Source organism: Struthio camelus, chromosome 15 (genome assembly GCF_040807025.1).
Source record: "Struthio camelus isolate bStrCam1 chromosome 15, bStrCam1.hap1, whole genome shotgun sequence".
NCBI classification, from domain to species: Eukaryota; Metazoa; Chordata; class Aves; order Struthioniformes; family Struthionidae; genus Struthio; species Struthio camelus.
The window spans coordinates 12092236-12120004 of record NC_090956.1 but is presented as its reverse complement, the minus strand read 5'-3'; the positions used below and the strand labels follow the sequence as shown (position 1 = coordinate 12120004).

Genomic DNA, 27769 nt, shown 5'->3' with positions numbered 1-27769 from the left:
GCTTACAGTAAAAATGCTGCCTCTGCTGTCAAACTAGTAATCAGACCTGATCAGCCTGGAGATAATAGATACATCTCTGTTGAGTTTGATGGACTTTCTTCTGAATCTGTAGATGAGAAAAATATTCTCATGTCTTTCAAATCAATTTAAGCTGCCTTCTCGGGTAAGACAAAATCTTTATTATTTCTAAGATTGAGCAAATAAATTAAAACCAAGTAATTGCTCTTTAAAATGATGAGGGCTTTTAAAATCTTCTTCATATCCCTGTAAGCATTTGCAAGATCTAGAAACTTTACGGAATTGAATACTGACATGTGAAAACATCCTTACTTCCGTATTTGTTTGCAGAACCAGTATCTAAATCTCTAATCTTATTTTCAGTACTAGAAGATTTGTTTTACCTGAAAAGCTTAATACAGGAGAGCAGGAAACTATTGTCCACTTGACAATGAACTTCCCCTTATAAAGAGTACATATTTTTACAGCTGGTTGGTTCCTTGCAAGCTCCTCTGACCCCAGTCTCTTTATAAGTAGAAACAGGAATTTTGTAGCTCTTGAAAGAGAAAGGGCTGAGATAAGATCTATTTCAATTCAAAGATGGAAGTTTGAATGATAAGTCTTACTTCGTCAAAGATTTCTAGTTTAGGCCTACATGTAATAAAGTGCGTTAAACACAGCTAACCTTCAGTATTTGAGTCATGATTTTGAAATTAGTGGGACTATGAAAAACTTGAAATACTGCAAATGTAAATTTGCTTTACAAAATCTGTGCCTAAAGAATTATTCTATCCTGGTATTTTACTGTTCTTGATTAAAAAAAAAAAATTCAAATACCTGATTCAAATAATCAGAAAATTCTATATGCATATATTTCAGTATATAAAATACATAGTCCTGAAGAGGGTGAAAGACCTCATCTCATCTGTGTCTCTGAGAACTATGAACTGCAAGAGAGGTGCAGCAAAGCAAGTGAACCTTTAGAAACCCGATTTAGCTGATTTACCTCTTTTCCCTGGAAGCACATGCATCTAACTTTAGAAGCTGCAATACTATCTGCTTGATATGCAGGTTAAGGTTTTTGGTAAACAGAGGTATTGTTGGCTCATTTTATATGAATAAATATATGAAAAAGAGCAAGACCCATTCATAAAGGGATTAGAAACTGCAATAAGTCATAGAAGGAGAGGTAGACTCTCTCGCCTCACACTTTGTTTTTATTTGTTTTGTTTTAAGTAAGGGTGTTTGATTTTGGGGGATTTTTTTTTTAAGTAAGTTCAATATAAAAAGGCTCAAGATTTTATTCTAACAATATTTTAAAAGGGAGAAAAGTCTTGGGAGGGAACTTGCTGTCATAGCCAATAGCTCAGGGAGTTTATGGCTTCTTGACTTAAGTTGTCTTTAAATTAATCTCCCCTGTTCAACAAAAATTTTGCAGGCATTGGTGGGTATGAAAGAGAGAAAGTATTTAAATTCAGAATCTGGTTTGTTTTTAAGGCTACTGTTTTCTTTGTTACTACACACCATGCAAATCTCTTCAGGTTAGTGCTAAAAAAAAATGACATCTATTAACTTGAGTGAAATAATGCAAACATTTAAACTGGAGTGATTAATTCAGCCCTGTTCAGACCTTGTGAAATGCTTAGCACTAAAAGCCAATAGGAAGAAAGGATGGTTGGCACTCTCAGGCCTGCGCCCTGTTTCATTTCCTAGCCAAGTCCTTCCTGCTTTAAGCGTTAACTCAGTGATACAGTTCTCCCTGAGCTGAGGGACATTGTTTGTTATGCAGACAAAAATGTAATGTTGCACCTGTTGGTAGATAGGTAATGATAACTATATGGTTTTTTTTAAGTTCTGTAATAAGACATTTTTGCCCAAGGCTGGCAGATTGAAAATTTGTTGGTGTCTTTTCTCTCAGCAAATTGGACTCAGAATTTGGAACTACTACCTTAGTACTAGGAGTTGCCAAGTAATCTGTGTTGATAAATGAGTATCAAAGTTCTTGGCAATCAAGAAATGTAGAAGGCAATTATTATTTTTTTAAGGACACAATAATCATGAACTTTTTTTTTTTGTAATTACAGTCGAGGTCATCAGAATCTGAAAGGAGCAGGATACTGCCTTCTGCTCTGCAGTCTCCACTATTTAATTTTATAATGTTCTATATAGTTTTTTGAGAAATCTTCATCTCTTTGAAAAAAGACCTTTAAGCTTGATAAGACCTTGAACTGCTTGCAAATCTAATGCGGTATTGGATTATCTCTTTTGTCTCCTTTCTGCTGATTGGGAAGAATTATTTGTCCCTGAATACAAGGACAGTTCTGCAAAACTGACTGAACAAATGAACCAGTAACCCCAACCTGTATGTTTATCTTGAGTATAAGAAAAAAAAAATAGAGAAAAAAGCTCTCTGCGTGTGTTGACAGAGAGGGAAGAAAAAAAGATTTTTTTTTTGTTTGTAAATTGTCTTTGACATTTTTGAATAACTAATACTCAAAGACCAAAACTAGAAATATTGCCTTAAAAATAAAATAAAAGCAATTTAAATGACAAATCGTAGTCAAAAAATCTTAGAGTGATCTGGAGACTGGATGGCTGACCTTCAGAGAAGCCAAGATGCAGCAAATAGGCATGAAGAGTCAAGGGACTGGAGCAGGTTGGAGCAGGCATGCTCAACATTGTGGTCACGTCTCTGTGATTTCTCATGGTTGCCAGCCCCAGAGGGCAGTGAAAGCCACAAAGCTTTTGTGTTGCTAGTCGTCTAGCAGCACCAGCTGCTCCAAACTGGGAGATGTGCTGTCCCTGAATCTGATTAATTTGGCCCAACATGCATGCATGCCTTGAGATGTTGTATACTAGAAAGCCACAAAACTTGTGCGCCAAGGTCTTAAAAGATGAAAGGAAAGTTTGGATAATTTTATGCTATCGTAGTTATACTTTGTTGCAAGCTGCTTGAAACCTACTTGAAATCCTATTTACTTAAGTGTGAGTCCTTCACATACTCAAACCATAATAATAAATTAATTAGTGTCTGAGCCGTAACACTGGCTCACAATTGTCCATGCTGTTCAACAGTTTACAGATTGTGGTACAGATCTGGCACAAGCCAGAAGCACAGTCCCAAATATCTGGGCATGGTTTGGGTGATACCACAGGCGACACGCTATTCCCAGCAAGCAGTTTGGATGGCACCATCCTGTTTGGGCTGTAAGAGTAATTAGCTCTGTGGACATGTGTCTTGCCATACCAGTTGATTTCAAGCCAGAAAATGATCCCCAGTTCATTCAGCTTACTGGTATAGTTATAGGTTTATGGGTATGGTCTGTGCTCAAAAGTCTGATTCTCCTATTTGGCAGCTTCCCTGCATTAGCCTACCTCACTTTCTGTACTTTAAAACCGATTGCTACTTGAAATCCTAATTTTGAGTTACTGGTTTACACAGTGGCTTTTAAAAACTTGAACCTCAATCTCTTAGCTGTCATTGTGAGAAATTTTGTTGTGTTGAAATTGCTCACTCTGTACCACAGGAAAGGAGGTGCTAGGTGTGTCAAGGGAGGAGAGCATGAAGAGTACCAAAGCGTATTTGGAGCACAACTTCGGTTCTTAAAATCTGAGAGACCAAGGATTGAAACTTACTTTCCGTGATCAGGAACACAAGTGAGAAGAGTTTTAATACTCAACTGAGAGAAGAAAGCAAGACTAAGAGCAAAACCACGAAGAATAAGTTCCCTGTGCATCAAGAAATTCTGCATTTGCATTGGAATCTGCTCTGGTGCAAGACATGGGGCTTAGCTTTAAGGCTATGGTTTTCAGTGTCAGTAAGAAAAAGAAATCTGAGAATCTGTTATTTCAATAGTTTTAGAAGACAATTAGACTGAGTAATATTTCTAGAAAAGTTTATTATGGTGATGTAAGAAATCTGTTTTAAATGGACAGAAGTGCAGTTGCTCAATATTTTCTAAGATGCATTGGAATTCTGTCATAAATTGATACTCAATTTTTAGCTTAATTATTTATGCTTTTTTATTTAGTGTTGCAAGAAGCAAGCTAAAAATAGATTATATTTTAAAGTTCAATTAAAAAACAGCCAAGTGCTTAGTTCCAAAAATTCTTGTTTTAATTTTAGAGGAGTAGGATTTTCATTATTTATCATAATTTAGCTTATATATACACTGTAATTAAGACTGATATGCTGTAATCTGTCTGCTTCAAATAAGCTCCTAAATCTCATAAATTAGATAGAATCCTGTTTACATTTGTTTACCAATACTGATATAAAAAAAATTGCATTTTCAAAACAATAATATATCTGAATCCACCAGTCATAACACATCTTCACTGGGCAGAAGCACTGTTTTTAATAATCTATCATGAGCTTGTTTTCTCCCAAAGATATGCACAAAGGAAGTGAAATGTCCGAAGGTTAGGTGAAATTTAACCTTTTACCAATAGATCCAGCTTGCGATCCGAACTAAATGATACTCAACTTGGCTTTGCTTGAAAATCTGCAGTTTTCCTTTTCTATCACTGCATGCTGCTGGGTGATAACATAATGCTGTAACTATTAGATTTAGTATGCAAGTCTAACAGACCTTTTTTCATGTTGAATAGTTGTAGTTCCTAAATATAGATGATACAAGAGATTGCGAACACTACACTGGAAAAGGTCAAACCCTTTAATGATGATGTAATCAATGTCAGATTTCAACTGTTAGGCAAGAGCTGAGGCTCCCACAAGTTGTGTATTCATCTTGCTTTGCAAACGAGCAGAAAAGTACACAGGTGTAAATACAGAGTGGACAAAGGGAGGAACTGAGGGATAAATATTCAAAAGGCATAAAGTGCTTAAGCCAGCGAAGTCACTGATAATCATATAGCTAAGGCTGCTTGTGACTTTTGAAATTTCTAGCTCAAAGTAGTGTAATTAGATGGGACATTGAATAAAAAGTGCAGAGAGCTCACTGCATGTATTTTACACATGAAACAAGCATTTCTGAATTTTACAGTATGTTAAATATATGAACCTTACATGGGAAAGATGTCTCGTCCAATTTTTCCTTCTAAGGAAATTTCTGTCAAAAAACATTTTATTCAGCACTTCAGCTATTGTACAATCTGTTGAATTTGAATATTTTTCTGCCACCTTTAATCTCTTATAGAACATTGCACAGGACATTAACATTTGCAATTTTTTTCTAAAAAATCTAATTCCAAATAGTAGGGTTTTTTTATTTGTTGTGAAGAATTCTGTTCATCTAACAGACGTCTAAACATCCAGAGAATGGATTCTCCTGTTTATTTTCCTGTGTTGCAAGATGAGATGGCCGACACAACACCATTCCCATACTTTACCTCCTGTACTATCTCTTCTGCAGAGTTCCTTTTACAGCAGATTTTTCTTCCCATATGCCTTCATTTGCTTGAACTTTTCCACTTGTCAATTTAAGAATCCTTTGTCCTAATGTGGCCTTTTTGTAAATGACAGTACCTAGCCTGGTCTCAGCTACCAGGCGTCAAGTATATGTAGTGTTTTCTCCTTGTTCCTGATGAAAAAATGACAAATTATCACACCTACGGACTATGAGCTACGTTAGTCATTGTTTTTTCCTACTCTGCTTTAATTTCAACTTAAACTTATTTAAGTCAACAGAGTTCTGGTTAAAATTTAAGTAATACTGTAAGGAGACAGGCTCAACGGTTTTATCAGACTGCAGTTAAATCATATTTTTAACCTGAATTAATATGTGACTATTCCTTTAAAAATAGGATTATACTATTTTCAGATTTGAAGAATACATATAGTATTGCTTAAACAGACTTCCATACACACTGCAATAAACTAACTAAACCATATTTTGTATTTCTGATTTATGAGATACAAATCTTCATTTGAAAAAGAACTTCTGGGCATCCTTTTAAACCTTTATAGCACTTCAGGAAAAACTTGTCAGATGTTGAAAGGAGAACAAAAATAAGTTATGACACTTACAGTGCAGTATTATCTTTAGTTACACTGCTTTACATGCACTTAAAAAAGAATAATGCAACTATGCAAAGCCTTCTCATGGAGTATACAGCATAATTTTAGAAAAGTCTTATGAAGACCATCTGACTTTTCATTAGTTATGAAGATTTGTGTATATCACTGGACACATCTGAATCATTGTTCTCAAAATGCTAAGAGGCCTGGTGGTTGCACCACTTTAAATCCACCTGTTTATTAATATCCATACAGAGATTTAGTGCTCTTGTACCTCTAAGTTTCCCTGGACATATTGAAAAGTTTTAGCAGAAAAAGAGTTGTTTAGTTTTTTGTCCAAAGTTTACGGATATCTGGCAGTCAAGCAGGAGCAATGGTGTCTACGGTAAGTATAACGCATGCTACGAAGAATACAGGTGCATGCACAGAGCAGCATGTTGCACTGTGAAAGCAGCACATCCTAAAGGCGTTAGGCTTGTTATGCAGAATATCCACTCACACTTGTCCCTTAAGACTTCTGAAACAGCAGTACATGTGCCTGAAGTGCAACACGCCATTCGCTCCAGGGAGCCAGGGGAGAGCTGCCCTTCATTTCTACACCATGTTATGCAATGGCTTGAATGAGTTAGACCTCACTATTAAACTGTCGAATATTGGGCTATGAATACTGAGAGAACTGATTGAAATATGCAAATAAAATATGTGTAGTAAATAAGACACTAATTGATTTTTTTTTTCCATTTTGAAGTTCACAACATAAGGCAGTGCCTTGTCAAGAAACTCACTTGTTTGCCCTTGGCTTTATCATTTGTGAGAGTAACAGCGACCCACATTGCACAGGACTGCGAACACCTGAGGAGCCCAAAGCACAGCCTCTCCCTGAGTGCTCCCGACTTCCAGGTAAGTTGATGTTCAGTTTAGATGCAGATCCTGGAGTTAAAGCTCACCTCCATGGAGAATAATGTTTGGTCTGGGCTTACAGTGAAAGTATCCATATAGTACATAAAATATTTGCAGTATGTGCTCAAATGCAAAGCAACTGACACTCCAAATTTGTGGAAATCCAAATATCAATTCTTATCCGGAGTTCCTTAGGCTAGGATTATCTTGAAAGGCTTAAAGAAATATTGTGTCAGAATTGAACACCAATAAATGTTCAGGACAGAAACAGCAATGTCTGTCCTGACCAGGTAGTTAAGCGTGTAAGATATTGCGAGCTCTCATATGTGCACTAGGTGGCATATAATTAATCGATTATTTTAGTCTGTTTGAAATTGTAAATGCAAATTCCTGAAAATAGGCTTTAGGCAAATAGTTTTTAATAGAAAAGAGCAGAATTTAAGCTCTTGGATTTTTTCCTAATATTTTTATTACTGTGTGCTTTTTGAACTTTGTCTAATTTTATATCTTGCAGAATTTTCCTCATGCAAGCAGTAACTAGAAAATACCGCGTGACTGTTCACATGACTATTCTTGTGAATACTTAAACAAGTTTGTGCCCGTGTTCTTTTCTCCCAATCTTTCCCTTCTGCAAATATTTCTGTGAATAAGGCTAATGTTAGGAATGCTAATGAAAATAATTATTTTTAAGAGGATTAGTAATTTTTTTGGCATTTTTGATTTTGCACTGTACCATAAATTTGTTCTAGAATTTGTGATTATTTAGTCAAAGAACAAGGCAAATTATATACCGTATGTACAAGAACAGCAACTCAGACTTCCTGTTACTGAATCTGACTACACAAATAATTCTTAAGATCATTTTTTGAATACTCTCTATTGATAGCAACTGAAACAAAATGAGGCAAGACCTACTACGCAAAAGGATGCTTTATGTATAAGGCTGAATTCCCAGAGCAAATGACTAGTTATTACCAGCCCTTCCGAACACACATTGTACATACACAGCCTCAAAACTGGCCTTGGGTGTCCGTTAAGATTAGAACTGCACAAAGCTGTACAATCCAGAAAAACGTAGAAAAAGCCAACAAGGCTTGGCAAGGGACCCTCAGATGACTAAGGAATAGGATTTTTCTGACATCCAACAGGAGAGATCTGGGTTAGCACTAAACTGATAGTATTCACTCTTTATTGCCACAAAAAGAAATGCATTACATAACTCGGTTGTGATCTATTCATTTCCATTTTAGAAGCAATAACCTCTCTCAGCGTCTTGTTTTGGATTGTTTGGGGGTGGGGGGAGAGTTCCGTTTGCCAAATGGAAAATGGCTGCACAGTTTTTCTACAGTTTTCTTACAGATCATTTCTTTCCAAAATATTTAAAAATATTGGGTCACCCTGTGCACTTTACTACTGGAGTAAGAAATATAGTTAGAGCAAGCAGTTTAGTGAGGCTGCAGCATAGGCTCTGCAGGACCGGCATCAGTTGGCGCAAATTAGAGAAACATAAAGCTTACTGTGATTTACATTGCAGAAACCAGTGCAAAGCTCCCCTTGTCTAATGGAAGAAATGCCAAAATGGCTTAGAGTCACCTACTCATCTTCCTCACAAACAGCAAAAGGCTGGCCCATTACCACTGGCCCATTACCACTAGTGCCGTGCCGTATGTGCGTTCCTGGGACATTTCACTTCAGATTAAGTGGTATAGATCTTGGTATATTACTTCAAAAGAGTTTGCAGAGTATAAACATTAATACATTCATTAATAGAAAGCATAATACAATGCAAATACAATTAGTTTAAAGCCAATTTATATTTAATGACATAGCAGTTATCAAAACACAGTTACTCTAATTAGATCTTTATTCAGTAAGGCAAAGAAAGCATTTGCTCAGTGCTTCACAGGATGAGTCCCAAAGACAAACATTGATTTAGTTTTTTTCTGGTTTAAGCCGAGTTTCTTATTTACAGATACTCAGGAAAGAAATGGGATTTTATTTATTTGCCTTTTAATAAAGTCTCTCAATAATTTTTGCACAATAATACCAAAATCCCTCCATTATAACAGTTTGTGAAATTAACTGACTTATGGTTGTGAAATTAACTGACTTAACGGTTATCCCATATTTTTGATATATGCTTCTTCTATCCATCCTTAGTCAGTGAGATGGTTCCTGCTACAAACAGGTTTACAGCTTTTTCCCATATCTGAAGCCACTGGCTTGTAGTATAAAAGTACATAAAACTTTGTAAGTATTTTCATAGTAATTTATTCTGTCTTACATTTTCTTCACTAAATGCAAGTAGGCCTTCAGTAGCAGCTCAATTTATTGTAATAAAATTAATGATCAGCCTCAACTCAGTCCCTGCGAAGATTATGGAGCACTTCCCCTTAAAAGCTGTTTCTAAACACATGGAGAACAAGAGGGTAACTGTGAGCAGCCAGCGTGGGTTTATAAAGGGCAAATCATGCCTGATTGACCTCTTTTGAGCTGAAGGTTGGACTAGGTGTCCTCTGCAGGTCACTTGCAGCCTAAATTATGATTCTATGTTTATATTACATGGTGCACCTTGCAAGCATGAAGACTTTAACGAACACTGCATTTTTAACAGTCATATTAATTTAGGTAATTAATAAGCACAGATCTATAAGATGGCTACTATGATGTCATTTTATTTCAGTTATTTGTGTGCGCTTGAAAACTTTTCAGACTATGAAAAAGAACTGTTTCATTGACTTCTACTCCAGGCTACAGACAAAAATATATTTTATAACTTCTCTAATTTCTCACTGAAGCGTTGATCAGTGTGTTTCTTTCCCACTTCTAGGAGACAAAAAGACACAGCATAACCTTAGCTTTATTTGGAAGTATTATTCTAGTTTATCAGAAATAACCCGTCCTGCCAAACTCATTTATTAGCCAGGTGTGTGTACAGTGCAAGAGCCACTCTGTTCCAGTAGTTAACTCTGCCATTAACTACTGTAGTAAGGAACATCTGTATAACAAAGCCTTCCTACCTGGGGAAAAGACCATCCTATGTGAAATAGATAAGAAAAGGAATCTCACAGTCCTGAAAATGGGTTCATTGTGTTAAAGATGATGGGCTATAGAAAAGAGAATTCCCACTTTCAAAAAATAAACAATGAATGTATTCCTGAAATAACCAACTTCATGGTAAAGTTGGAAATAAGAACCTCTGCTATTGTGCAGCATAATATAAAAGTAAAAATCCTCTCCAAACAGGTGACCTGTAGCAAATTGCTCCCACCTTTCTTCCCATTCTGGTAATATTTGATGCCTATCTGCATCAAATTTGCAGTTTTAAAAACTCCATTGTGAATACTCTAAATTGCTACTGAGCAACCTTTCTAGTACAACCAACATGTACTTCCTTTCCACATATGTATAAACATAATCTATTTATAGATATGCACCTTCAGTCCTGCCAGTGACAGTTTTTTTTCCCCTCACTAAAGAATAATGGATTTAAAGTTGATTATGACTGGCAGCCAGAAGTCCTATGGAATAGTTGTGGCAGCCGGGGATTACTGAGTCATGGGGATGTTGTGGTTGCACACCTGCTTTCTCGTAAGTACCACCTCCAGCTGCAGAAGCACAGCAACATAAAACAATGGAGAGAGCCTGAATCTGTGCCCACAGAATCCACATGTTCCAGGAAAAATAATAAAAAACACTTTAAATTAGTGTACCATGACAGAAGGAGCTGACTAATAGGATTACAAGCTAAACATTACAAGAAAGCATGAAGTAAATTATAAAAATTTTAGGAACTGAAGTCAAGCCTTTTAATTTTTCCTATAAGCTATTAATTCATTTATTTATTTTACATAGCGCCTTCTGTAAAAACCTGTTAAATAACAATTAGCAGTCTCAGTCTGTTCAGCTAACTAATGTACCCAGATTGCAACACTCCGTATCCTACCAGTAGTATAGGATTTTTTCTGTAACAAAGGACACTACCTGTAGAAAAGGGAAAATTGGAAAGCTCTCTAAAAATTGGTTGTTTTTAGTAACTAGAAGCTTAGGAATGGAAATTTTAGACTACACTTTAAAACATACAGTGCTGGATTCACAGGACATGCACAAGATACTAAGAAGACTTCAGTTTATCGGAAAGTGAATGTAGAACTGTGGCCAGTGCCTTAGCTGACTACAAAGACCACTTTTCTTTCTGGGGTGACACTACCAGCATTCCCCATAAAGCACGCTTTCTTAAATTCTACATTGGGATATTTTGCTCATGAATGAGCCTGAGACTTTAAGAGCTTTTCTGTGTCAGGTTGGTCCTTTTTGTTCCGTCTATAGAGGCTGGAGCAAAAGACTCTTGTGCCAGCCAAAGCAAAAAAAAAAAAAAAAGCATTTTTATAATCAGAGTTAAAAAATCCAGGAGGCAATTTTATATAGTAGCACAAAAAAAATAAAAAGAGAGCCCAGTAAGAAGTTTCTTATTTGTAAAATATGTATAACTTCAAAGTGCTCTTCCCTCACTCCACTCTACAGTTTGAAAATTCTCTTATAAATGGCATGTTTTGACCATGCTTTGTAGCTTCTGTGAAATCTAGTTAAGTTCATCTTTGACCCCAGTAAATGTTCCTAGCAGAGATTATGATTATATAATATATATATGACACCATATATATATATATATATACACACTATCATTATAGTTCAATAGTTGTAAGTTTAACTCATATAGTTAATATAAATAGTATCAAGCAACTATATAAATAGGACAAACTATTGAAGAACTTTTCTTTTTGAGACAAGCAGTCTTAATTCTTTCATATCAATAAATAAAAGGTGAGTGATAATCGTACATGACTACATTCCAAGGTTATTGAATGTATTCCTATTTCCACCCTTATCATCATTGTTGATGGCAAAAGATCTTAATTGCAGGCAGCTTTCCTGACAGGAAATTACAGGTTTGTAATTTTTTGTCAAGGTTCTGCACCTTGTAGCTTGACTGTGTGCAGAACAAAGAAGGCTTGAATTAATCTGAATCCTGCCATAAATTACAAATGGCTTTTTGAGCTTTCTGTAATCCATCAGATGATTGTATTTAATGTTTTACTATAAATCTGACCAATGAGTTAAAATCAATATCATTCTTGAATCTGCTGTTAGAAAAGCCTCATGTAAAGTTCCTTTCTCACCAATACTTTGCACAGTGATAATGGTAATGCTATGAATGAGGGTACAAAAATGACTTCAGAAGTTGCCAGCATGTATAAAAATGTGATTAGAAATGCTTGTCTGACAAAAAAGAAAAGGAAAAGGAACCTATTGTTTTTATTTAGAAAAGCTGAATATTTGCTTTTCAGCGTGGTCAGTGAGACTCCCGAGTTCCTTCCAGGATTGCCCCATTGCCTACATATGATGAAAGAAAAGACAAAAATAATCTATATTATTTTTCCAGATTTGCTTTTTCCAAGATGAAAGGAAGCTAGGCAAAAAATTCCTTTTGTCCATGGGCTCCGCAGTGAGGAGACCATTTATTTATTTTCAATGTGTACTCTCAAAGCTGATGGGCAAAGTATTGTTAAAATGGAGACTGTATCCCTAATAGTCATTTAAAAGGCTTGCATTACCATTATCTATACTGTTTGCTGGCCGTGAACAAAAAAACATTGGTCATGAAAGAAAATCACTTTGTTTCAAATCCATTCTTTTATGCCTTTTGGATTGAAATCCTATTTTTGTTGACCAGTATTCTGATGATTGTTCATGGTTTTCAGTTAGAAAAACATGGTCACTTTTGTTTTTTATAGCTCTGCCTTTCACATATCTGCCTCCTAGAACTCTCAGGAAACTGAAGAATGCCATGGTATGGTAGAGAATTTATGTGTATACTGGGAATTATTTATACTGAAAGATTTCTAAGCCAATATCAGAAAATTGAGAAAAATATTGACATGAGCCCCAGATTTCTCTTGTTTATCCCTCATGTTGTTAGGGAAATAAGCTATTTTCTTCAAAGCGTAGAATTAAAACAGTATTTAAAATCCCTGTGAGGGCCAGAAAATATGTCGTTTCATTTGACTACAACCACCATTCCAATACTCACTATAAAATAGTGGTTCACATGACTAAAACAGTGAAGAGATTAATTTTTTACTACTTGTATTGGGCTGACAAACAGAAAAGATGAACGTAAAATGAACTGATTAAATTAAAACTTTTGATTAGCTCTTCTAGAAAGAATTAATTGTCTAGTTATTATGTCGGTATACATGTGTGAAGAAAACAGGATTAACGTACAATTACTTTATCACTATGCTACTTCTGTTGGTACATCAAAATATGCAAATGGATTTGCTTTGTTTAATTCTCAGCTTTTAGGAAATCAGCAAGAATGGAAATCAGAGGTCCTTAAAGGAATTAAGAGTCCTTAAGAAAATAGCCATTAATTTAGGGGTGCCTACTTCTTGGCTCAGGCTTGTTTCTCTCTTCTTTCAAACTCAGAAGGACACTAAATTGTTGAAAACAAGCCTTATGTCTACAGAAGAAGAAAGATGAGCTGCCTGCAGACACAAGTGGAGGATGCCAACAAAGCTCCTGCTTGTTCATACCCCCGAGCTGCAGCAGGCTGCCCCTGCCTCCTTCTAGCCACATTTGGTGAAGCCATACTACGGACTAGGTGAGGTGAACTGATTTACCTTTAAATATATATATGCATAATTTTTTTGCAAGTTATTTTAAAGTCAGAAAAACCCTTCTATCTGATTCAGAAGGCAACCATGAAGCAGCGATGCTATTGTAATTGGTGGGAAGGAGGAGGGTGACACTCTTCAATAAAGAGGAAGAAGAGGGAGAATAGGTGGGGATTTAAAGGCAAACACTCTGAGCCAGCATGATAGCCCAGAATGTTGTCTGCTGATACCATAGCCATAAAGAATAAAAGGATGCAGCTGGCCCAAACAACAGGCTCTCTGGGATATACCTGATGCAGGTGGGTTGCCAAGGCCTGAAGAGAAATGAGGCAAGCATACAGATTATGCATAATGTTAATACTTTTCTCAGGCAGCTCTGCGCTTTCGGGTAAAGGGATGGCATTTTCAAATGAGTTACTGTGTGCTATTGTAAGTATAGGGTTGCAGAAGGGAATATGACATATGGCAAATACACCAGTTAGGTCTCAGTGGTGAGACAGCTGGAACTGGGTGAGAATACCTTTAGTTTTGTCAGTCTAAAAAACAATTGAACTGCAGCATTCACTAGAGGACAGGATTAGCTGCAGATCCATGACACCACTCACAGCTTTGCCATGAAAGGGAACAGGATGATGGCAAAGCCTTGTGATCCAAACTGAAGACAGATGAACCAGCAGCAGAAGTAGCACCTGTCGCGCTCTAGAGACCCGTAGAGAAATAGGGGAGATATCAGAGCTGCTGTTCACCCCAGAACCATCACAACATGACACACTCTTCTTCTTATGTAAGAAAATAATTTGCACAGCTAATGATTCTGTCTATCATGTCTTTAATAAAAGAGCAATAACAAAAACTGTGGGTGTACTATAAATGGAACTTATACTACCCCCTCATATTCTTCAACAAAATCCACACAACGAGCAAAGTTCTGCATAGCTTTGCAGGAGGCGCTGGAGTAGAGGCAGTCGTGTGTGTCACAGGATGAGCAGGACGTTCTGAAACCCAACGTAAACAGCCTCTTTCAGTTTCAAAAGTTTTGTTCTCTACTTCCAGCACAACTGTGCTCCCAACTTGACTTGCTTCATACTGAACTGCTTTTTGGTATGGGCGTCAGTGGCCCCTACTGAATGGGGTACATTCCATATGAATCAGCAGCAGTTCCCATAAGAACCTCTGTTGGCCAGAGTATGCCCTTACTCATTCAAGGGCAGCAAATAGAAATGTAAAAACCTTGGAAGGAGACATACATACAGCGTGCAAATTATGTTCACCATTGCCATGTATAAACTGGAATTAAACAGGCTGAAATCCTTCCATTTACCTTACCTCTTAAAGCTAAAAGACAAGTAGCACATTCTGCTGAAATGTTGCTAATCAGCAGAGCTGTTGTTTTCAAGCTGAAGTCTCAGTTACTTTGAAGAAGGCGGCTCTGTTAGGTGGTCTTAGGGTTACATGTCTGCAGCTCAGCTAACTACTGGTTATGTAAATACAGACTTGTTACAGATGTGGTTCTTTGTAATGGCTTGGCAGTTTTGAACAACTCTTATTCCTTTTAGAATTATTTGTGCCTCTTCACTTTTATAACTGTTCTGATATTTCGTACTGAAAATACTGCCATGACCACAGTAGGTAGAAACAATAAATTGATGGTAATGTCACTGATGTAGCTGCAGGATAAACTATAGCCATAAATTTGTTCAGAAGTATGTGGTATATGCCCTTGAACTGCTTATTTAATAGTCCTGCTTATATAAACATTTTGCTACCTTAAGTTGGTCTCAAAAATTATTGTTTTGGAAATATTTTACAATTTGCTGATCACTCCGGAAAAGCAATTATTCATTCATTTTAATTCAAACAATTCATAATATAATATGTTATGTTTTATCTTAGACTAATAGGCCATTTGTTGTATTTATTTGTGTTTACAAAATCAGGATTGCTATAGTGCAAATGGTTAGATTTTGAGATTTGAGATACATACTTTATAACTCTATTTGAAAAAGCCAGAATAGCTATTGCTGTGCACATTACTATATTTCTTTGTGCCCTAATGAAGCTGTCTAAAGATGTTAGAATTATGGCCAGTAGGCTCTAATATCTCTCCAAAACTAGGATAGAAATTTCTAATACATTAAGAAATAGAAAATAATGAATACCATTTTCCTAAAATTCACGTTCAGAACAGAGAGCTAAAAGGATCATGCACCATATGTTACCTTGAATGATGCTTGTGGCTTTACATTTCCAAACAGTACATGATGTACATGATGCACAATGAGACTACTGTTCAGGCGCTTAACAGGCAGAGGATTAAACACAATTCCTGTTAGGAATCAGAGTAATAACAATTAACACATTTCCTAGAGGGGAGCAGCGCAGATGAGGAGGTCACTACTCAAGGGAATGAGGAGAAGAAAAAGAAAGTTTTGCCTACATGATGTAAAGGTGATGAAAGTTACTTTACACTGTGTTGCTGGTGTGTAATTTTGGACAGTTGCCCAAACTGGCACTGGCTGTAGTCCATTTTTTTAGTTTCGAAGCAGCACTGTAGGATTGCAGTTATTTGATACTGAAGTCAGACAGCAGGAGAGGAAAGAAAGTTAAAGGCCAGAAAAATTGTAAATAGAAAATAAATTACACTTATCAATATCACCTCAGAAATTCCACACAGTTTATTTTTCTGTGATGCACTGTACATTCATCCTATACCCTGAAAGAGTCAAAAAGTCATTTCACAAGATAGAAAGTATGTGAGGTGTACACTGTGTTTTACAGGTTATATTACACTGATTAGAGTATAAATTTTTGAAGAATGAAAAACATAGGAGTCTGAGATCAGACAATATTTTTGCTTAATATTGAGAACCTGAATCCTCTTGGTTTTTAGCTCTCTATCAGAGCTGTGTGGAATGGAAGAAGGAAGGATTAAAATTATCCTTTCAGGAGGCTCTTTGATTACCTTTGCATAGAAAGGACTGCTCTTCATGCTGCTCGTTTTCCTGGAGTGTGAGCAAGAAACAGAAAACAGACAATGGAAAGAATCATATTCCATGTCCTTTTTTTACTATGAGATCAGGCTCTCAGGAAATTGTAAAATAGTCATGTAGTGGAATTTCAAAAACACCTGATCATGCCAGAGTCCATGAACAAGCTAAAGTACCTCAAAACTTCAACATTAAAAAAAAACCAATTATTTAAATGATACAGACTGGACCTCCAAAGCACTCCAAGTGTCTAAGCTAAACAACAAACAGCTGTTCACTGGGATGTGACTTGCACAAGACTTAGTATACTTAGCAGCATTTAATCATGTTAGATAATAACCTTTTCAACAAGTGACAATTGACAACATGATATAAAAATCCTTGCAAATTTTTTTTCATTACCAGATAATATTTTACTCGGCAGGGGTGACAGATGGTTGTAGTAACTTGTGTCTAGTTATTAGTCCTGAAGGAAACTTAATGACTTGCAAAAAAAACAAAAAAACAACAACAACAAAACAGAAGCAGTTCTGTTTCTTCATTCCTGTCTAACAGTTTAATTTGTTTCTATAAGAGTCCACTTTACTCTCTTCATCTTCCATTAATCTCTATTTATCTTGATAAATGGATGAATGGTGTGGTCCCCCACTTTCAAATGTCAGAGACAATGTAGATTGTTAGTCATTTCCTATACCAAAAACGACTACATGGATTTAATAATTAAGACTATCTGACTGAACTATTGAATAAAACCTTTTTCACATATGTGTACTAATCGCTTCAAGCAACACTGACCTATTGCCTTTACATGTTTAGTGGTTTTTAAATTGGCCTTCTGATAGATGACTAATCTAAGGTCACATTTGGTGCTTAAGATACATTTTTTCAGTGATAAGAATAATTCATATGTTGTCACTAGGTATTTTCAGTATTTCAGTCTGTATTTCATGGAGATCCCCATCGAAAAAATGCTAAGATACAAGTTTTATCTTCTGTATTTTTTTACATTAACTTGTTATACAAGATTGTTCAACAATGCAGGTGTTAAGGGTTGTGTTTCTCTCCTAAAATAATACTAGCACTGGTTACTAGCCCTTCAAATGCTATATATTAAATGTCATCATTTACCCTAACAAAAACTACACATCCCTGGAATATAAAGACTTTCTAAACAAAGGTCATCTTTCTGTCTGTAAATGTATTAAAGTGCACAAGAAAGATGTCAGACTACGGGGGTCCGTTCATACTGATGCCAGTAGAGACACTGAACAACAATGCAACTTCCCCTCTGCTCAGGTCTGCATTACAACCCCGCAGAGAAAAGGATACACTTAAGAGTTATAGCAATTACTTTTTAGAGTGAACTGTGCCCAGGAAGGCTGGTAAAAGGAGAAGAGGGAGTCTGTTGCAGAAGGAGAGGACTGACCAGGGACAGACCTTTAGAAATCACTGCTGCTTCCATTCTGGCCTCTTCTTCTGTCTTAAAACCCTGCACAATGCCATGTGAGTTATGATAGTAATGTAGGCATAAAGTAGATATTATATTAGTTCCCTTCAGTTAGGAAGCTGGAAATTATCTGACTCAGGACAGCTGCCTTGAAGCTTGACTGCTTGGAATTTAAGAGATTCCCTGATCAGGCAGAAAGCTGCAAAAGAAAATGAGATTCAGTAAGTCTCACTGGTGCAAGGGGATGTCAGCTGCATATAAGGGATGTGCACAGATGATGCTTTTACAGCATTGACTATCTCAGGCTTGACCAAAAGCTGCCACTCTCAAAACACCTCTTTTCCTTGACTTTCGATGAACTTTAGATCAGGCCCTTTGAGATCAGATGTAAACTAACAATATTGCAGTGCCAAGACTGTGTAAGGTCAGTAGAGAAATATGATCAAATGTATCATTATAATACTTAGCAGTTTGTAAACTCATTAACATTTGTAGAGAATTATCTGTTTTACCTGTGACCTATAAATTCAGGAAAGCTCAGGAGAATTCCTACTCTGAGAAATGTTGGTAGCAAAGATATTTTGGGGGAAGTACGATGAAACCAAGTGATATAGTTTAATTGAAGTTGCTACTGTCATAAAAGTTTCCTGGGATGCAAATGACAAGTCGCTGTGCATATAAACAATTACAGGGAATGCACAGAGTGAGGTTATGGTTTATGAAATTATACAGGAAAGTGGGAGCTGCCTAGGTTAGCAAGATATTGCCCACATATTATAACACATTTCATACAGTAGAGGCCATTTATAGCAATAAGAGGATGGATGATGCTAATGTCCCCAATTCCTATTATGGTAAATGTTCTTTCCAATCTGAAAGTATTGAGGGGAAAAATATAAAAATGATGGGTTAGATCAGTAATATCAACTGCACAAAAGAATCATAAGTAGACACTGGAAAGAATACTGGAGGACAGAAGCAAGACAGGCATAAAAAGATTTAGATACTGGGTAGAAAACTGTGAATCTCTAGCCGTGGCAGAAGGTGTTGGAGAGTCAGTGGCCATTGTCTCATGTCAAAGGAGACTTTATATAACGCTCGTAATCTTTTGTGCATGGAAAGACCATTTCAATTAAGAAATAAAAAATCTATAGTTTTGCTAATATATCAGAAATCAGAAGATCCAAAAATAAATTTAGAAAAACTAAAGATTGCTGCTAGCTTTTGTTGAATCATAAATCTGTAGCACTGTATATGTAGTATTTAGAATTCATTGTCACTAAGGACTGGCTTTAACTAAAGGAAAGGCTGAAAAAGTCTTTTGAATTTCTATGATTCACACCCTTGGTCTGTATCTCTTCAGCCACAATGTGCTTCAGAGCAGCCCCAAGGCTATGCCAGCCCTCCTAGTTCCTAGTGAATTAATAAACTACCTGCTCCTGCTGTTATAGGGACTACGTCAGCAATGCCCTGTTCTCCCTTGTCAAAGGGCTGCAATCCCTGGTGTTGGCTACAGCACCTAAAAAGGATGGTGGACCCCTTGCTGCCTAAGGGAACTGCTGGGCAACTACACCAACAGCCTGGCCCTTCCTCTCAACCCAAACCAAACCAAGCAATTGGGCAGGAATGGGCCTGGCAATCTGTTCCATAGTTTGTATAAAGTCCACTGTGAAAAGCTGGTTCATGTACTAGCCAGGACCAAGCCAAAATATTATGGGTCAAAGTTAAGACTGATGATTTTCTTCTGGGTGTTGGCACTTGTATGTATAATTGTGGGAGTAACACAAAACTATAGTTAGGTATGAAGGTTATATCAATGTAGCTTTTGAAGTGCATATTTATGAAAAGCAAAAGCCCCAAATAATTATACCAGGCATCCCAAACTGAAGTAAAAATGTTGTGCCATACCAAACTACCATGTATTCACTGCTTGTTTCTGTTATGGTATATATATATTACATTTACTACAGAAGAACTACCAGATTTTAGGAATCATTTCAACACCTTTTAAAAAAATAATTAGAGCTCTAATTAACAACTGAAACCTCTCAAACATCCTTTTACTCTCAAGAATAATAGTATTAATATGTGATAGCAGGTTGGAAAATGCTGTTAGGAGAGGATCATAGTTTGGAAAATTAGAATAGATCTCAGAATTATTTGGCAAAAGGCATATGAGTTGATCAGTAATGCACAAATATTTAGGAAATTAACTGATGTTCTGAATATCACTACCTATATGTGACAGGAATTTGTTTGAGTGCATATCAAAACAACTCTGAAAATGTAATTCTGTCTCTCCTTATTCAGCCTTTGGCTTCACTGCTGAAACTTGAATGTACAACTAGGGTAGGGGAGAAACAGGAATTTCCAGCGTTGACATTTGTCCAGTAGGAACTAGCTGGAGCTGCTAGCTTATTTATTACACATGGACCATTGAACACCAAGCAAACGCTGCTCTCTCCCTTCTGCACCTTTGCAGTTTCTGTTGGTTCCCTCTTATAGTTACTTATCCTATTAGCTCAAGGGAAAAGATCTAACTGCATTTCCAAGAAAGTGAAATCGCCTATGTACACTGTTTCCATTAGTATTCTTTTTCTCCTTTTTTTCTGCTGTCAGTTAGGGTTTAGCAGAGCACTCAGAAACTGCATAGTTTGCAATGTTGGTTTGTATTAATATATGATACTGCAGCAAGTAAAGAAAAAATGAAACAGCATTTATCTCCAGAATTTGTCACTAAGACACAGCCTTAAACACAGAGGAATATCAGCAGTTTGGCTTCACAGCGCCCATCTTAATTATAGGAACTGCAGGGTAAAATTACAGGACTTGTGTTTTACAGGAGGTCTGTATAGACCATAGAACTGCAGAACTTATCTCCTCTTGAAAAGCTATGAATCCACATGGTCCACGCAGCTGCCCTGCACTCTGCAAGCCATAGCTCAGAAGTGTTTGGAGACGGAGGTTGGCCAACGTGACCATATTGCTGGTGGCTCAGTGTTACGTCCATTCGCTTTTTCCCTTTCTTCTCCCGCAGTGAGGGAATGTGGATACCACAGAGACTGCTTTAGCCCTAAACATGTTGTAACAACAGTGAGTGAGAACAGAGAACAGGGGCACACCACCTTATCAAATAGCCAGGTTGCTCTGCTTATCACTGAATTAGTTCCCCCAAGGAATGTTTCCACCTAAAAGTAAGTCACTCGATAAAGCTAACATGCGTCTGTTTAAACAACCTTTATTTTTGTTCCTTAAGACCAACTTTGTTCATAAATTAAACATTTGCAGATAAACACTCTCACCTCTGTTTTTAGCAAGTCTATCTGTTTAAGCGAGCAGGTTGCTGACACCATTAATAACACTGGCAAACTAGTTTCTTTCCAGAATATTTAACACTCAAAGGACTGGAAATCTAGCAACAGACAGTTTAGGCTGCAAACTGACAAACTGGTCGCTGTTATACTCACTATGGCTCTATTTAAACTAGAGAACCAGATGTGGAAAGCTCCATATTCTATTTAATTGCCATACAGTCCCTCAAGGCTTTAGTTTTGTTTTTTTTTGTTACACAATGTTTTTTTCAATATTTCCATTTCAATAGAAGGAACTTTTTCTTAATATTCAATTGTATATTTGAATTTTGAGCCATCATTGCTAACTAAGCTAATTTCTTTAGTGAATTGCATACAACTTAATTAATTAGCTTAGATAGTCATTTTATGTTTTTAAACATTTCAATATTCTTATTCAAACCATTATAGTTATTAGAAAATCTCTGGTTCTCCCATTCACCCCTCCAGAAATGAGCTCCTCATTTCTAGTACTCAGAATGAGTACCAGTTCTTAACCTTTTCAAGGTGTTTATTTTAATGACTGTTAACCTGGAGTTGCAAAGAAACTGAAAAGTGTTCTCCAGTCAGAAACTACAGCCCTGGCAGACTGTCAAGATGTTCGTGACCTCTGTAAATCCTGAAGGTTTTGATCAGCATTTGCTTGTCCCCAGTACTTTGTTGTTTCTGTTTTTAAATTACATCTCAGAGTACCCGAGATATGTAGTAATGTTAAACAAAGTGACATAATAGATTGTTACAAGCTTCCTTGGATTATGTGATATCTTGATTCTGTAAACAATAGTTTATAGTATTATATTTCTGAAATTATTATAGTATTATGCTGATACAAATTATAGTGTCTCATCAGAAGCATATTTGTTTAAAACAGCGGATGCAATTCAAAGACTGTCAAAGACAATGAAAGACAATACCTGACCCTTACTGGTTTTGTATCAGGATCAATATGCTATTGTAACTTTCACAATGCAATTGGATCTGAAGATACAAATTTCTTGACTTTTCTGTAGCTGTAGAGTTAATTGCTATCATAATTATAAGGCAATGTAAATAATGGGTGAAGAGATCGTTGTGCTGCTGCTGAAGCACATTTGTTTGTTTCGTAATATGCAACGATGAGTTAGTTGAGGGAATCATGTGACTATAGCCATGCAGGAAGTGCACCTCTCAAAAGGCATTTTTTTGTTGGTATATTCATATAACAGTGTATTAATAAATGAATAATTTCTTTCCTCACTAATGCTGAAAGGGGAAAATGTGGACTGCTTAAACAGCTGAGGAGAAAATGATTTTTGTTGCTATCTGGTTATTACCCTTTTGAGTCATTGTAAATGACTGTACTGATAGTATGTACTATACACATTACATATTACATGGCATAGGTATTATATGGCGTGTATATATATGGCATATATATATTAATATAAGTCTATATGCATTATATGCTGTGTATATTGTGGCAGCTTATGCATAGCTGATCAGTACATAAGGGGCCTAAATTAAGACTTAATAGGGAGACAAGAGGAACATCATATTCAATCATAGAATGAATATAGAGACTCAGTATCTTGAGGTGGTAAGAATGTTAAGGGATGTAAGAAAACACAATTATTCACTTAAAAAATTGTTATTCTCAGCCAAGCATCACAACTTCAAGCTTTTTAAAAAATCCATAAAACTTATTCAGCTATAGATGGTGTTGAAACTGAGACAAATGTATACTGTCTATTCCTGTACCACCTTTCTGGCTCTTCATGCTGCAGTGCCTTTTTAGCAGTGAATAATTTTTTCCATGCATTTCTAAGTGTTTTCATTGACTGTTCTTTTAATTAATGGTTAGTTTTAAGCAAATTTGACTTCTTCTATAAGTTACAGAGCCTGAGATAAATTTACGTATTAGTGATCATTTCCAGAAATTAATGTCAGGTATTAGGTATTTCATTTCTTATCTTCTGGCAGATAGATTTTTTTCCAGAATGTTTGCCTTGTCACTGACTATGGCATAGTTTCATTACAGCTGTCAGGCACAGAAAGGCAGAATCACAAACATGAAGGAAAGAAGAGATTTGATCGGAGAGGAAGAGATCAAGTGAGAGAGAGAGACAGACAGAGAGAAACAGAGACTGAGCTGAGACAACGGCATCATCCAATAGATTATTCTAAAAGTGGGGAGAGAGAAGCTTTGCCTGGGCTGCTTTTGAGCCACAGGTAGGTAAATCACTGAATTATTATTACCATTGTAAATTGAATTTGGCTTTCAGGCTTATTTTTGCCTGCTTTTTCTGATATTATTTATCCATGACTTAAAGAGAAAAATAAACAATAAAGGATGGTTATTATCCAAACATTTACAAGGGAATCAAATTGATACAATGCCAAATGGTTAGCCCAGGTAAATTTCCCATGGGAGTAATGACTCTTTTGCAGATACAGTTCTGAAGGTTTAGCCAGCTCCATAGGCAGCTCCAGACGTTACACACTACCCAACTCTGAAATTGTGATTCCTTTCTCAAAGAACATCCTCTGGAGCATTTTAAATTTAATCCACCCTAACGCTCTCCATGCGCTTTCTGATAACTTTCTTGTGAAGCGTGTTTCTCATTGTCATCGTTTATGAAGTTTTGCCTGTAAGTTCCTTTTGACAGCTTTTCTCATCCCATAGGTTCAATACATCCACTCTGAGCAAGTTAGCTTTTCGTGTAGCTTTTCTTTATTCTGATCCTCATTTGTCAACTGGATTCTGACAGGCTTGCTGATATTGTAGACTGTAGTTTCCCAAACCTAGTTTGCTCTGACCAGTATTGATAACAGTGGATACAGCAGTAGCAGCAGTCTTTGCTATCCAATTGTAGATAGCTAACCATAAATATGATAATACAGAATAACTGTATTGCTGGAACAGTTCCAGCTCTGCATTGGCTTTTGTAACACCTTCCTACAACATGAAACACAACGATAATCCAATGCCCAAACTCAGGCGCTCAGCTTGCATGCATGCAGTCAGACTGACACAAACTCAGACTGGCTTCATATGAAACTAGCAGCAGCCTTAGGCCCTCACCATTTTTCATATGTAGGGTGTGTCAGGGACTGTTTCAATGCAAGAGGAGGGCTATGCCTTTTCTAGCCCTGTATACTACCTAAAAACATTCCCTGCCTCATTCAGAGGGAAGCTGGTGAGAAGGATAGGGTTAGGAGCTGCCACAGACATAAATCCACAAGACAGAGCAAGCAGTCTGCATACCACTTTCAGTTATTTCACACAGGTCACATCTAGTGAGCTCTGTTGCTGTAAGTTACTATGAGACTATTTTGAAAGGATTGTTCAGAAAGTAGAGTACTGAACATGACATACTGGCTGCCAGAATTCAGTCATGTCTCTGATGTTGGAATATGACATACATATGTTCTAGTTTTAATTTATTCGGGTGATAGTTAAGACAAAATTATTCCGCTTCTGTTAATTCCTTTAAAATTGAAAAGACTTTTCAGAAACTATAGAAGAGTATCTCAAAGTTACTAGATCACGCTCACCAACTTTCCGAGTGCACTGATCTCAAACTCTATATAGGCTACATGTGGAGAAAGTAAATCCCAATTCTAAATACCTAGATTTTACACATAGGGCTTATGCACATATGCAAATATGCCCATGTGCAAATATGCACATAGGACCTCTCCCTCTGCAGTCTGCTGGTTAGCCTTGGGTTGCCTAACACCAGGGGTTTTTCTTCCTTGAAGCTGTGCACCTTCTCGCCCAAGACTGTTGCAAGCCATAAAGGAGGATTAATGCTGCATTAACTGTTGTGTGGATTTTCAACTTGCAAACTTCTAGCATGCTGTTAATATCATGCAAAGAAGAAATAAGAATAATTAGCAATTAATAAATCATTTGCCAAGTTTTGAGCTTGTATTTTGCTCTACGATAGATCTGCTGGTCTTCTGACATACTCCCACTCCCTTCAGACTTGCGTATACAATTAATTTAGAGACTACAAACCAGGCATCGTCCTTACAGAAAACTTGTGTGATCCATATGGAAAGATATCCATAGATTCTTCTATCCTTCTTCTCTTGTTTTCCTGGCATTCCCAATCTTTGATGACTAAATCTCCCTATTTGAAGATTAGAGATGTTCAGAGCAGCATCTCAATACTCATTTGATTTATGGTGACAAATTTTGTGCTAGCAATGCCCGTTAGCATTTTATTGCAATCAGTAACAGTAAATATATATATACACATACATCTATATATAAAAAAAAAAGCTGACTCTAGATTTATTGCTTTTAAAAGAGTCAGTTTCTCTGATCACACTGCCAACAGAAATATCAAAACTAAATTTGATTGACTGGGGGTTCCTAAGCCTGGTTTGCTAAGAGAACAAGGCTTATGTTAGGAAAACCAAAGGCTGACGAAGACAAAAGGCTGAAGGACGAACTCTATAGTTCTTTCTTTGGTTTGTTCTGTTGGCTGATCAATCAGTATATGTATACCAGAATGGACAACTCTGAAAAAGCAGAGCATGTTATTTTTTGTCCAAACAATAATCAAGAAAGGGAAAAGGAACCTGGGGGATGTATGGGTTAATGAGATGAAGAGGGGCTGGATTGCAGAGGCACAAACCTTCTTATTCCTGAAGAACAGAAATGACAGAGGATGAGGAAGAAAGGGGAAAACTATTATCTAGTAGATAATTTCAGTGAAATAAAACACTAAGTCACAGAGACCAGGTTCTCAGGGACTACTTGTCTTCCTTGCTAAAAAGGTTTGGGTGATTTTGATGATTACAAAATCTGAACATCTTTTTCTGTGCATAGGGCAGATAGGTGATTCACACTTCCCAGCATAACTCTAGCTCTGTTCCTTTTATTACAGTGCTAATCTTCATCCATGTCTCTTTATCTGTAGAAATTGTGGAAAGGCACTATCTGTGAAATACGATGTAGTTGCCTAGTAAATATTTCAAACCTGGTTTTTACAAGTAAATGTTAATGGTTCTAAAATGCTAGACTATCACAAAGCAAGATCATCATATTGTAAAGTGTGTCATTTGCATGTACTTGAACAGAATCCTGCAGCATTGTGTTTTTTTCCTATTTTAATTTGCTTCCTCTGAGAGGAAGTAGGTCTGATTTATTTGTACGTAGTTATTTATACTGCTTTATAAGAAGTGTAGAATCACAGCAGGAAAAGGAAGTATATAACGTACAAATCACAGGAGAGCAACACATGAGTTAGTTAATTCTTAGATGGGTGTATGAAATTATTAATATAATGAACAAGTCAAAGAAAGAGTTACACTAATAATACTAATTTTATTTTATATACATAACTCCTGTAATATATTTTTTAATGTAAACATCTTCAAAGAAGTACAGTCTTACTTTTAATATTCCTCAAGATTCAGAAGTTTCTGGTAATTGTCACTGCTTTCACTACAAACGTTTTACTAAAGCTTAGTCCTTGGAGAGTCTGTCACCACAACTGTACCTTCAGACAACTGCGGAATAGTACGCTGGGCTCCAAAGGTAAAATTTTAGTTTTCTGGTTTTGGTTTCTGGTTTTGGTTTTGGTTAGTTTCTGGTTTTCGCAGACACAAGATAAACTAGAGTAAGAAGATATCTATTCTAAGTGGATTTTGCTCATCATAACGCTTAAAGAGATCTTTATTTTAAGTGAAACTTCCATGCAAAAACCTTCTGCAAATGTATTATTCCACAGAGTATATGCTGATTTTTTTTCCTGATTTTCTGTGGCTCCTTGAAAATCTTTGCTGGGGCCAATTAATTTATTTCCAAGGAATATATTCCTATTCACAGACCTCTTTTCTTAAGTGCTTTTGAACAGCAAGAAGAAAAAGCAAAAGCCTAAGAAAAATAAAGTGTTAAATTAATGGGAAAGAAGTCATCAATTATAGCAGTAAATGATTTTGCTAAAAAAAATCCTTCTAGGATTTCAATTAACTAAATAAATTGTTTAATGGTAATTCAGCTACAGTGACTATAACTATAAATTAAAACTATTCTAACTGAAATGGTGGTCATGCTTATTTTTGACAAAAGATAAGGAATGTTTCCTCAGAGTACTGCTTGCTGTTCAGAAATTAACTTGAAACTTTAAAAGAAATCTGGATCACTCCAGGAGAAATGTAGTTCTCTAACCCTGCAGCTTTGGAAAAAAAGAGAAATGTTTTAATCAATTATTATAAATTCAAAAATTATTCCTTAGACTTGGATTAGTCATTTGCTGAAGCAGAGCAAAGCTTTTAGAAAATAATCACGTTGCTGATTCTCAGCCCTGCCCTGAGCATGAATTGCTCTGCACGTTGCACAGCAGAGGGAGAGAGGCCTTTTACTCCTTCCAGACCTCAAATGTATAAAAGTATGAGCAAAAATATATAAACTACCAGTGGCTTCCTCAGTTTAACTC

At 36.4% G+C, this 27769-nt stretch overlaps 1 protein-coding gene and 1 long non-coding RNA gene across 5 annotated transcripts in view; one reads left to right on the top strand and one right to left on the bottom strand.

Annotated features, from left to right (window-relative positions):
* Positions 1 to 13517, top strand: part of LOC138061043 (uncharacterized) — a 37980-nt gene extending 24463 nt beyond the window's left edge. Inside the window, exons 3-4 of the long non-coding RNA XR_011134643.1 lie at positions 6726 to 6877; positions 13367 to 13517. This is a non-coding gene — a long non-coding RNA (uncharacterized lncRNA). The remainder of the gene's footprint in view (positions 1 to 6725; positions 6878 to 13366) is intronic.
* The window catches only part of SHISA9 (shisa family member 9), a 216872-nt gene that overhangs the window by 169637 nt on the left and 19466 nt on the right, over positions 1 to 27769 (bottom strand). The gene's annotated exons all lie outside the window — the stretch shown is intronic.